The sequence below is a fragment of the Arachis ipaensis genome, chromosome B10, assembly GCF_000816755.2.
Source record: "Arachis ipaensis cultivar K30076 chromosome B10, Araip1.1, whole genome shotgun sequence".
Classification (NCBI taxonomy): Eukaryota; Viridiplantae; Streptophyta; class Magnoliopsida; order Fabales; family Fabaceae; genus Arachis; species Arachis ipaensis.
This window is the reverse complement of record NC_029794.2, coordinates 132,002,083-132,011,775: the sequence shown is the minus strand read 5'-3', so window position 1 is coordinate 132,011,775 and position 9,693 is coordinate 132,002,083. Positions and strand designations below refer to the sequence as shown.

At 26.6% G+C, this 9,693-nt stretch overlaps 1 long non-coding RNA gene and 1 pseudogene across 1 annotated transcript; both read right to left on the bottom strand.

Moving 5' to 3' along the window:
• Positions 1,993–3,215, bottom strand: LOC107621290 (annotated as a pseudogene).
• Positions 7,592–8,393, bottom strand: LOC107622318. The gene is made up of 3 exons (XR_001616176.2): positions 8,207–8,393; positions 7,738–7,818; positions 7,592–7,608 (listed from the first exon to the last, which is right to left on the bottom strand). It is a non-coding gene; the product is annotated as an uncharacterized LOC107622318 (long non-coding RNA).

Genomic DNA, 9,693 nt, shown 5'->3' with positions numbered 1-9,693 from the left:
TTTATATCATATTTATTTTACAAAAATAAGTGAAGGTTTATATGTAGTTATCTTCATACGAAGTTCGGAAGTTGTTAGTTAAAAATTATTTCATGATTTAATATAGAGTAAAGTATCATTTTTGTCCTCAACGTTTGGGGTAAGTCCCAAAGTTGTTTCTAACGTTTCAATTGTCCTATTTAAGTCTCTAACGTTTTAAAATTGACTTAATGTTGTCCTGCCGTTAGGGATCCGTTAATAGAATTGATGGGACAAAATTGAGACGATTTTGAAACATTAGGGACTTAAATAGGACGAAAACGTTAGGGACAAAAACGATACATAAAAATAAATTTTAATTTAATTTTATCTTTTAATAATATTAATTTTTTTACTGTACATAGTATTCAATTATTTTTTAATTACACTTAATCACATTACTTTTATTTTAAATAAATTTATTATTAAAAAATAATTGAATACTATGTATAGTAAAAAATTGATATTATTGAATGATAAAATTAAAATTTATTTCTATGTATCATTTTTGTTCCCAACGTTTTCGTCCTATTTAAGTCCCTAACGTTTCAAAATCATTTCAATTTTGTTCCGTCGTCAATTCTGTTAACGGATCCCTAACGGTAGGAGAACATTGAGTCAGTTTTGAAACGTTAGGGATTTAAATAGAACGATTGAAACGTTAGGGACAACTTTGGGACTTACCCCAAACATTGGGGACAAAAATGATACTTTATTCTTTAATATATTTAATTAAATTATTTAACAATTCTGTATTCAAAATTCAAATTCAAACCGTTCATCTAATCTAATTTAAACCGAAAATCAATTAAAAGCGCACTAATTCAGAATTGATTAGATTTTATTTTTTGCAAACCGTTGGGTCGGATCAGATTTCAGATCTATTTTTCATATCCGATGATCCAATTCAAACTGCACAATGTGTTATAATATTATTATTTTATTATTATATTTACAATTATACTTATAACATGTTCAATTTGTTATACATTTTTATATTATTTAGAGAAAATTCTACTCCCCTCCCTTGCGATATGCTAAAATGACACTCCTCTCTCCTCTATTTATAAAATGTACATTCCCTTCCCTTATAACTTTTAAAAAACCTCATCTTTAATCTATTTTAAATTTTTTGTGTTAACTAATGTTAACTTTATCTATTTTTCAAAAAAAAAATATTTTACAAAAATATCCTTTAGCAAGAATTTTATTTTTTTATCATTAAATTTTGCTTACCAAAATACCATTTAATAAATTATTATTTATTTATTTAATTATATTTTTACCAAAATATTTTTAAAAAAAATTTAATAATTAAATTATTTTTTTCTAAGATACCTTTCAATAATTTTTTAATTATTAAATTTTTTAAAAAATATTTTGGTAAAATATAATTTAATCAATAAAAAAATAATTTATTTAAAAAAAAAATAGATAAAGTTAACATTAGTTAACACAAAAAATTTAAAATAGATTAAAGAGGAGGTTTTTTAAAAGTTATAAGGGAGGGGAATGTATATTTTACTAGTGTTAAACCCGTGCGATGCACGGGCTTATATTTAAATTTGATAAGTTAAATTAAAAATAATATTTTATAACCATATATTTTTTAAATTTAGTATAACACTATCATCGTCGTTATATAATAAACGTGTTAAATATGTTGTTTTATCTTTATTCAAAGTTAAACATAAATAGAAAAGTTTGAAGTTTATAATATTCTTAAACTATAAGGAGGGAGACATAAAAAAATAAGAACATATATAACTGTAATAATAGCATGTTAATTTTACCCTAAATTTTATATCAAAAAGCTAATAAAAATTTATCGATAACCTAGTATCTTACTAACTTCAATAGAAAAGTAATTGGCATAGGATGATGTGCTCCTTGTTACACATTTCATTTCAAATTTGAAAAAAGAGTTATAGATAAATTAGTTATATCTATAGTAAATATTTGTACAAAAGTGTAAATCATAACATGCTATTAAAATGAAAATAATATTATTCTTACTTAAATATTATTAAAAATCTCTTTGAACACGACATTTGTTGTTGATGACTTTGGATTGCCGTCTTCGTCTAGAATTAAAACCCTGAGGCCACTGCGACTCTTAACTCTTGACAAAGCAACATAAAGTTGTCCATGGGTGAACACTGATTTTGACAAATAAAGCCGTACATGTGATAATGATTGACCCTGACTCATGTTAATGGTCATTGCAAAGCATACTGTTAATGAAAATTGTCTTCGTTGGAACTTAAATGGCAATCCTGAATCTGAAGGATCAAGTTCATTTTTGGAATGTACACTTTATCTCCAATATTTTTACCGGTCACTACCGTCGCTCCAATTACGTTGCTGCCAAGTTCGTTAACTATTAATCTTGTCCCGTTGCATAAACCTGAAGTCTGGTCTATGTTTCGCAGTAGCATTACAGCGACTCCTGGCTTCAAAGTCAACTTGTGATTGGGTAGTCCTGAACATTTGATGTCATTTAGGAACTCTAGTGTGAACCACTCTTGTTGTACATCTTCATTCCCATCAGCTTGACATGTTGTGTCAGAGCTCAAATACTCCTTTTCCATCCCTGGAAAGATTGTCAAGACAAAATTGTTTACCTTCTCGACACTCTCAAGCGTGGGTGCAAGAATTGCCCTACTCTGAAAATACTTGTAATCTGACATGTTTTGCAACAAATTTGGATATGCAAAGTCTACCAAATGAGAGAGAGGGTCATCAGTAGTTGTAGTTAATAGATCATCTAGAATTTCAACTTCTGATTCATCACCAACAACAGAGCCAATATTTCCATTTCCAACACTAAGTATCCAATTAGCAGATCTCTTTATTTCACCTTCATCTTGATCCGAAAAAGACATTAGAAGCCTCATATTCGTATGTAGTTTCAGAACCTTACAAAATGACCACAGATGGGATGAGTTAATAGCGGATGCCAATATATCGTGTCTACTTCCTTTCGGAATCACCGGAAGTATCTGTCTGAAATCACCTCTTAGAACAACAACCTTACCACCAAATGGTTGATGTGTCTTATGTTGATTGGTAACTGACATAAGATCCCTGAGCGTCCGATCAAGTGCTTCAAAATGGCAGTTGTACCTTTCCTCGCATACAACATATTGAGAACTCAAAATTGGATCATGTTTTGGACTTCTCTGATCTCTCCTCATACCACATCATGGCGTCGCAATGCCGACAAAAAAATTCTGGATCACCAATATCTATCACATCTAATAATCACCAAGATAATAAATTGTTTCAGTTATATCTGCAACAAATACTTTATATAAAAATATACCTTTCTTTCACCATGTTAAGTATAAAAATAATATTTATAAAAGATTGCCGAAGAATACAATTTATAGATTAAAAAGATGAGATCATATAATACAATTTCATTATGCCAACCTCAAGATTTAAGTTTTACATGGACATTAATCAAACAATAAGAATTACAATAAATCAATGTTCAAATACAAAAATTATAATATATAACCATATCTTAGTTTGAATTTTAAAACTTGAACACTAAATGATAATTTTTTGTCTATAAAAAGTATAACAATAGTAAATAATAAAGTGCTGATATTGCTACTTCTTAAATTACCTGTATTCTCAGCAACATCGAATATGGCTGGGTATTCAATTTGCACAGAATCATCTAATATAGTCGTATTTTCAGTAATATCCTCAACTTTTTCAAAAAATTTTGAAAGATTTATAGTCAATTCCTTCAAGAATGTTTTTCTTTGTATCAGATGTCTTTCTTTTTCAGCTATGCACACTTCTTCTAATTCTTTAGTATCTAAATTTAAATTAGATGTACTTGCTCCTGTAATCATTAGAGATAATACTTGCTCCTGTAACACATGGGCTATCATATGCTTCACGTGTGATACCCGAATTACTAATATCACTAATATTGGAACATCGTTCTTTTTCATCTACAGAATGTAGATTAGTAGTTGGAGATCTTGATCGAGATGGTGTTGGGTTATTACCTAATAAGATAACTCGAGATATTAGTTTTGAACATATTTTCTGTTAAAGTTTATAATTGAATAAATAGTAGGAAAATCAAAATACATAAAAAAAATCATCCAAAAATAAATCTGTATTAATGCTATTTGTAATGTTCGACAACACCGATTGAAAATGCACACCATTGGAACTATCACTTGAATTTTCTGTAATTTTTTCATAAACAAATTTAGTAACATATTACGAAGACAATATAAATTAATAATTTATTACTTGTCAATAGCTAAATAATATATAGAAAATATTGTATTTTATGGGCTTTAATTCGGCCAAAATACTCATGACATGTTAGTTATTTTGTATACCCAATAAAAACTAAATATATAGAACTGACATACTTAAAAATATCAAATAAAAAATATATTATTCTAACCTAAAAACAAAAATGATAAAATAATTAATTTATTTTTTTATATGAAATCTACCTTAAATTGTGCTTCGCTTTGTATTTTCTTTGTCTTTAAATATCAATTTTTTCTTTAATGTAATCTTGCTTCTCTTTGGACTTCTTGCATCTTTCAATATATACCTAAAAATATTAAATAAATAAATTTTTTAACCAATTAAATATATATATATACATTATACATAATACATTTTTATTATCAAATTTTTTATATTATTAAAAAAAATAAAGTAGTACACATATGACGGCGTTTGTTTTTGGTATACATGTCCATCAAAATATAAACACAAGAGTACACAGGAGTACATATGTATGGTGTTTGTTTATTGAGACAAAAATGATGAAAGACATAATCATACACAAACACCCATTAAAAACATATATTTTGTGTATCTCTAAAATGCTGAAACACTAATTTTTAACTTGAGACACTAATTTTTTACAATTTTTCTCATGTCTAACTTACCAAATAGAATATGAAATTAGTATCTTCTTATGTCTATGTAAAATCGCATAGATTTTATTTTCAATAGCTGCTTTAGTTTCTTTTTATTCTCATTTATTTAGTTACGTAAACATATTTTACGGAAAATAATATATATTTTTTTACAAAAGTATCTATTTTTAAATAAATATAAGTTTAATTTCACGATCAATAAATTCAACTTATAGTTAAAATTTTTTTTTTTTCATTTCCTTAAATAAAGATATTAAAATGAATAACTTATAAGTAAAAAAAAGAGAAAAAGATGAAAGTACCTCTATTGTTGTGCTGAGATAATCTAAAAAATAACAATGTAAACGAAGTAAATAGAAAAAAATTATAAATGTGACAAATAAAAAAATTTAAATTTAAAAATTAAAACGGTTAAGAAGCCACTTAATTAGGAATTAGTATTAGAATTTTAAATTTTAAATTTTTAAATAGAGTTTTCTAATTAGCTAGTGCAAATTTAAAATTTTTAAATAAACTTTTTTAATTAAACGTTTGTTATTCATTAAGAATATAGGAATTTGTTAATTTAAAAATAATTTTTATTAGTTTCGTCATAAATAGTATCAATCCTATTATTTATCGATAAAAATAAATAAAATTAAATACAATCTAAAAATTAATAACCTTAAAATTACGTAGATTTAGAAAAAAAATACTTAAAAAGAGAGAAAAAGATGAAAGTACTTTTACAATCTAAAAGATAATAATAAAAATTTATAAATGTGGCAAGTAAAAAAATTTAAATTTAAAAATCGAAATGGTTAAAAGCTTAATTAGAAATTAGTATTAGAAATTCAAATTTAAAATTTTTAAATAGAATTTCCTAATTAGCTAGTATAAATTTTTAATTTTTAAATAAAATTTTCTAATCAAACGTCCGTTGTCCATTAGGAATATAGAAATTTGTTAATTTAAAAATAATTTTTTTTAGTTTCATCATAAACAGTATTAACTTTATTATACTTTTTCTAAAATTTAAACAGTATTATATTTTTTTTAAATAGTATAAATAACTTCACATCTTAATAAGACTGATAATTCTATTTACTTTATTATAATCCTTTGTAATTAGCATAGTAGCTTATAAATTATATAAATTTTTAAAAAATATTTTCAAATCCAATTGCTTACGTAAAAATTAAAAAAAAAAGTATATTTGAATTTAAATTTAAAATTCTAAACATAATACTTTAATTAAAAATTATAATTAGATTTTTTTTTTAAATAAGTACACATTAAAAATTAATAACTAACTTAATTGTATCAACAATAATTCAAAGAAGAAATTTATAACTTTATGACATTAAATATTAAATTAAAATTATCAGAATATCAACGGTGAGAATCAAATTAAAAATAAAACCACAAGTAATAACCAAATAACTTCAATTTATATTTAAAAAAATTCTAAATTCCAAACATAAAAATCGAAAAGAACCAAAAAGAAAAATAACAACTCAAGAAAAGATAGCCCCTAAAACGGACTTTTCCAAGACTCTTTTCTATTTCAAACCAACAAGGGTATGTAATAGGGGATTGTGGGTTTTGGGATGGACTCGAGTGGATATGGAATTTTCAGTGGAGAAGGGAGTTGTTCCAATGGGAGTTGGAGCTTGTCAACCAGCTTCATGAGAGGTTAAGGACGGTGACATTGACAGATGGGCAAGAGGATCATCTAGTTTGGAAGTTTGATTGTAAAGGGATATTCTCTACCAACTCTGTCGTGAAGGTCCTACAATCGGAGACTTTATCAGCGGAGGTAACGAGTTACAGTTTTACAAGTGCAGTCTGGAGAGGAGTGGTACCTCCGAGAATTGAGCTTTTTGGATGGTTTGTGCTTGTTGGTAGAGTTAATACCAAGGAGAGATTGAGTCGGCTAGGCGTTCTTATGCCAACTGATAATATCTGTGTACTCTGTAAGAAGGAGGTAGAATCGGTCAAGCATCTATTTCTTCTCTGTGACCTTACATGGCAGGTGTTGTGCAGTTGGTTGCGGTCCTTTGGTGTAGATTGAGTTATTCCTGGTACCATTAGAGAACTGTTTGAGAGTTGGACTGGTTGGCATAAGCGAAAACAAGAACAGAAGAGGTGGCTGACTGGGTTCTTCGCAGTGATTTGGAATATTTGGGTGGAACGAAATGCTAGGATTTTTAATGATAAAGAAACAGGTGTTGACTTCGTAATAAAGAGCACAGTCCAGAGTTACTATGAATGGACTACTAGTGATTCTGCGGGTTGTTGATGGCATTGTTGACTTAGACTAAAATGTTATGTTTTTCCATGTAGTTTGTTGTTTAACTTGTTTGCTCCACGTTACAGTGTTGAGCTTCCTTTGTTTCAAAAAAAAAAAAAAACAACTCAAGAAAAGACAATGTTTTTACCAAAACAAACATATGCTTGGCATTATTCTATTAGATAGACTCTAAAAGGGATTCCAAAACATGTGCATCCAAATTCTCAAGTTTCTTTCTCAATCTTGATCTTCTTGCAAGTTGAGGTATCTCCTTCCACTTTCGAATCTTCCGACTCCGAGGATAGTCGCTTAGTTGGTGTAATAGCATTTTCCAACAATTCGGATTCATCATTGGCCGCAACTTCATTGAAATTCAAGCAACAAATTCTGTACAAAAAATCACGTTAAATTAAAGACTTCCTTCTAACCTTTGATTTTATCTCACTAATATTTTTTGAATAAAATTAAGATCTAATTTTTAGAGAACAAAAAAAAAAATATTTTTTGAACAAATACTTTAGCACCTTCTACTTTCTCCCCTTCAATGATTGAGGATGTCTTTGAAATTGGAAGCAAACCATCGGTGTAGTCAACATCCTAAAATTATAATTAATTATTATTTATAAATTAGATACTACTAATGACCAAGGAAGCAAAAATTAAATTGATTTTTAATAAAAAGTACACTTATATATACACTCACAATTTGAATAGGGTGAGCCTCTTTGAATTTATTTATGAGATCCACATTATCAGTCATCTTCTTAACTTTATAAGAAGGTGAAAAATGTGGATTATCAGATATTTGAACTTCAACGATGAAGAGAAAGATCTTATCAATTAGGTTGAGCAAAAGTGTAAGTGTATCCGATAGATCTCCTTTCTGCAGGGTATTACATAATATATTAATAATAAATAATATAAAAAGTACCAATAAAAATATCTTCACTAATGCTTTTAGAAATAAATATTGGTTAGATTTTACCAATAGGAGTGGATCAAGTATCTCTACACAGCTCTTTCCCAAAACTTGTTTTGCCTCCTTGTCAAAGACTACATAACATGCACAATCAGAATCATCAATGACACCAAGCTTTATTCGATACATGTTTAAAAAAGAAAATAACATAAAAAAAAGTTAAATATAGACTTATTCAATATCTAATCCAATGTACATAGACTTTAATTTAAAAAAAATAAATAAATAACCTTGGAGTCATGGATAAAAGGATATTAGTAAAAAAGTCGCGTCTTCATCGAGCCAAACCATCTCAATTGAGTATGGCAATGGAGAATTTTCGTAACTTGATAGTGTCCATAACCGTATCACTCGTATACGTATACACAAATTGTCGATTGTAGGATTGATGTCAGCAATTTTGTGAATACCAGCCATTGGAATAAGTAGGGAGATTTTGGATATATGTAAAGAAAGGGATTGATGTACTTTAAATTGTGGTGCTTTACATCTCTCATAACTTATCCTTTTATAGTTGCATCATAACTAAATTTTTTTAAATTTGGTTGACTTTAATTTAAAATTTAAAAAATAATAAACTAAGTAAAACAACCCAAACTTAAAATTTAAAAATAACAACCTAAACAAATAATAATTTAAAAATTCTAAACTAACGTAAATCTTTATTTATAGTAATATTAGTATGTAACAACCGAAGAATAATTAACGTAAATTTTTTTAAAACTCTAAATTTCTTTAAAAGAATTTATGTAGCTGCAATTTAAAAAAAAAAATCAACAAAATTTTAAAAAAAATGCTAAAAAGAATTAACATATTTTTAAAAAATAGTGTTAAAATATAAAAAAGAACAATCTAAGTAAAATCTAAATAAAATTGAAAAAATAACAACTTAAATAAAACAATTTGAAATTTGAAAAATAACAACCTAAGTAAAACAATCCAAACAAATAAAATAATTTAAAATTTAAAAAATAACAACCTAAGTAAAACAACATAAACTTAAAATTTGAAAATAACAACTTAAGCAAATAATAATTTATAATTTATAAATATAAATCTTAAAATTTCTAGTGACGATACTTCAGCAAATGAACTCCCAGACTCAACGTATGAGTGCCACGTCAACAAATGAGCTCCACATTTGTATTACTATAAAGATAAAGATAAAGATAAAGATTATCTTATGCCACTTTTATATTACCTTATCCTCTCCTCATTTCTTGTCTTTTCAGCTTCTTTTCACTCTATCATAATTAATTATCACCCAATAACATTATTATAACTCTCAATCTTATCTATCATTTTGATATATAACCATCTATTGTAATAACTTTTATGTATTGTTGAAGTTTTGATAAACTAATTCTTTTGTCTTTCTTAAATATCTAGATGTATAAAAACTATAGTTATTTTTTTAATTTGCCTGATAAGTCATCTTATTAATTTATTAAAAAAAATTTATTACATAAATTATTCAAAATTTTTACTCAAAT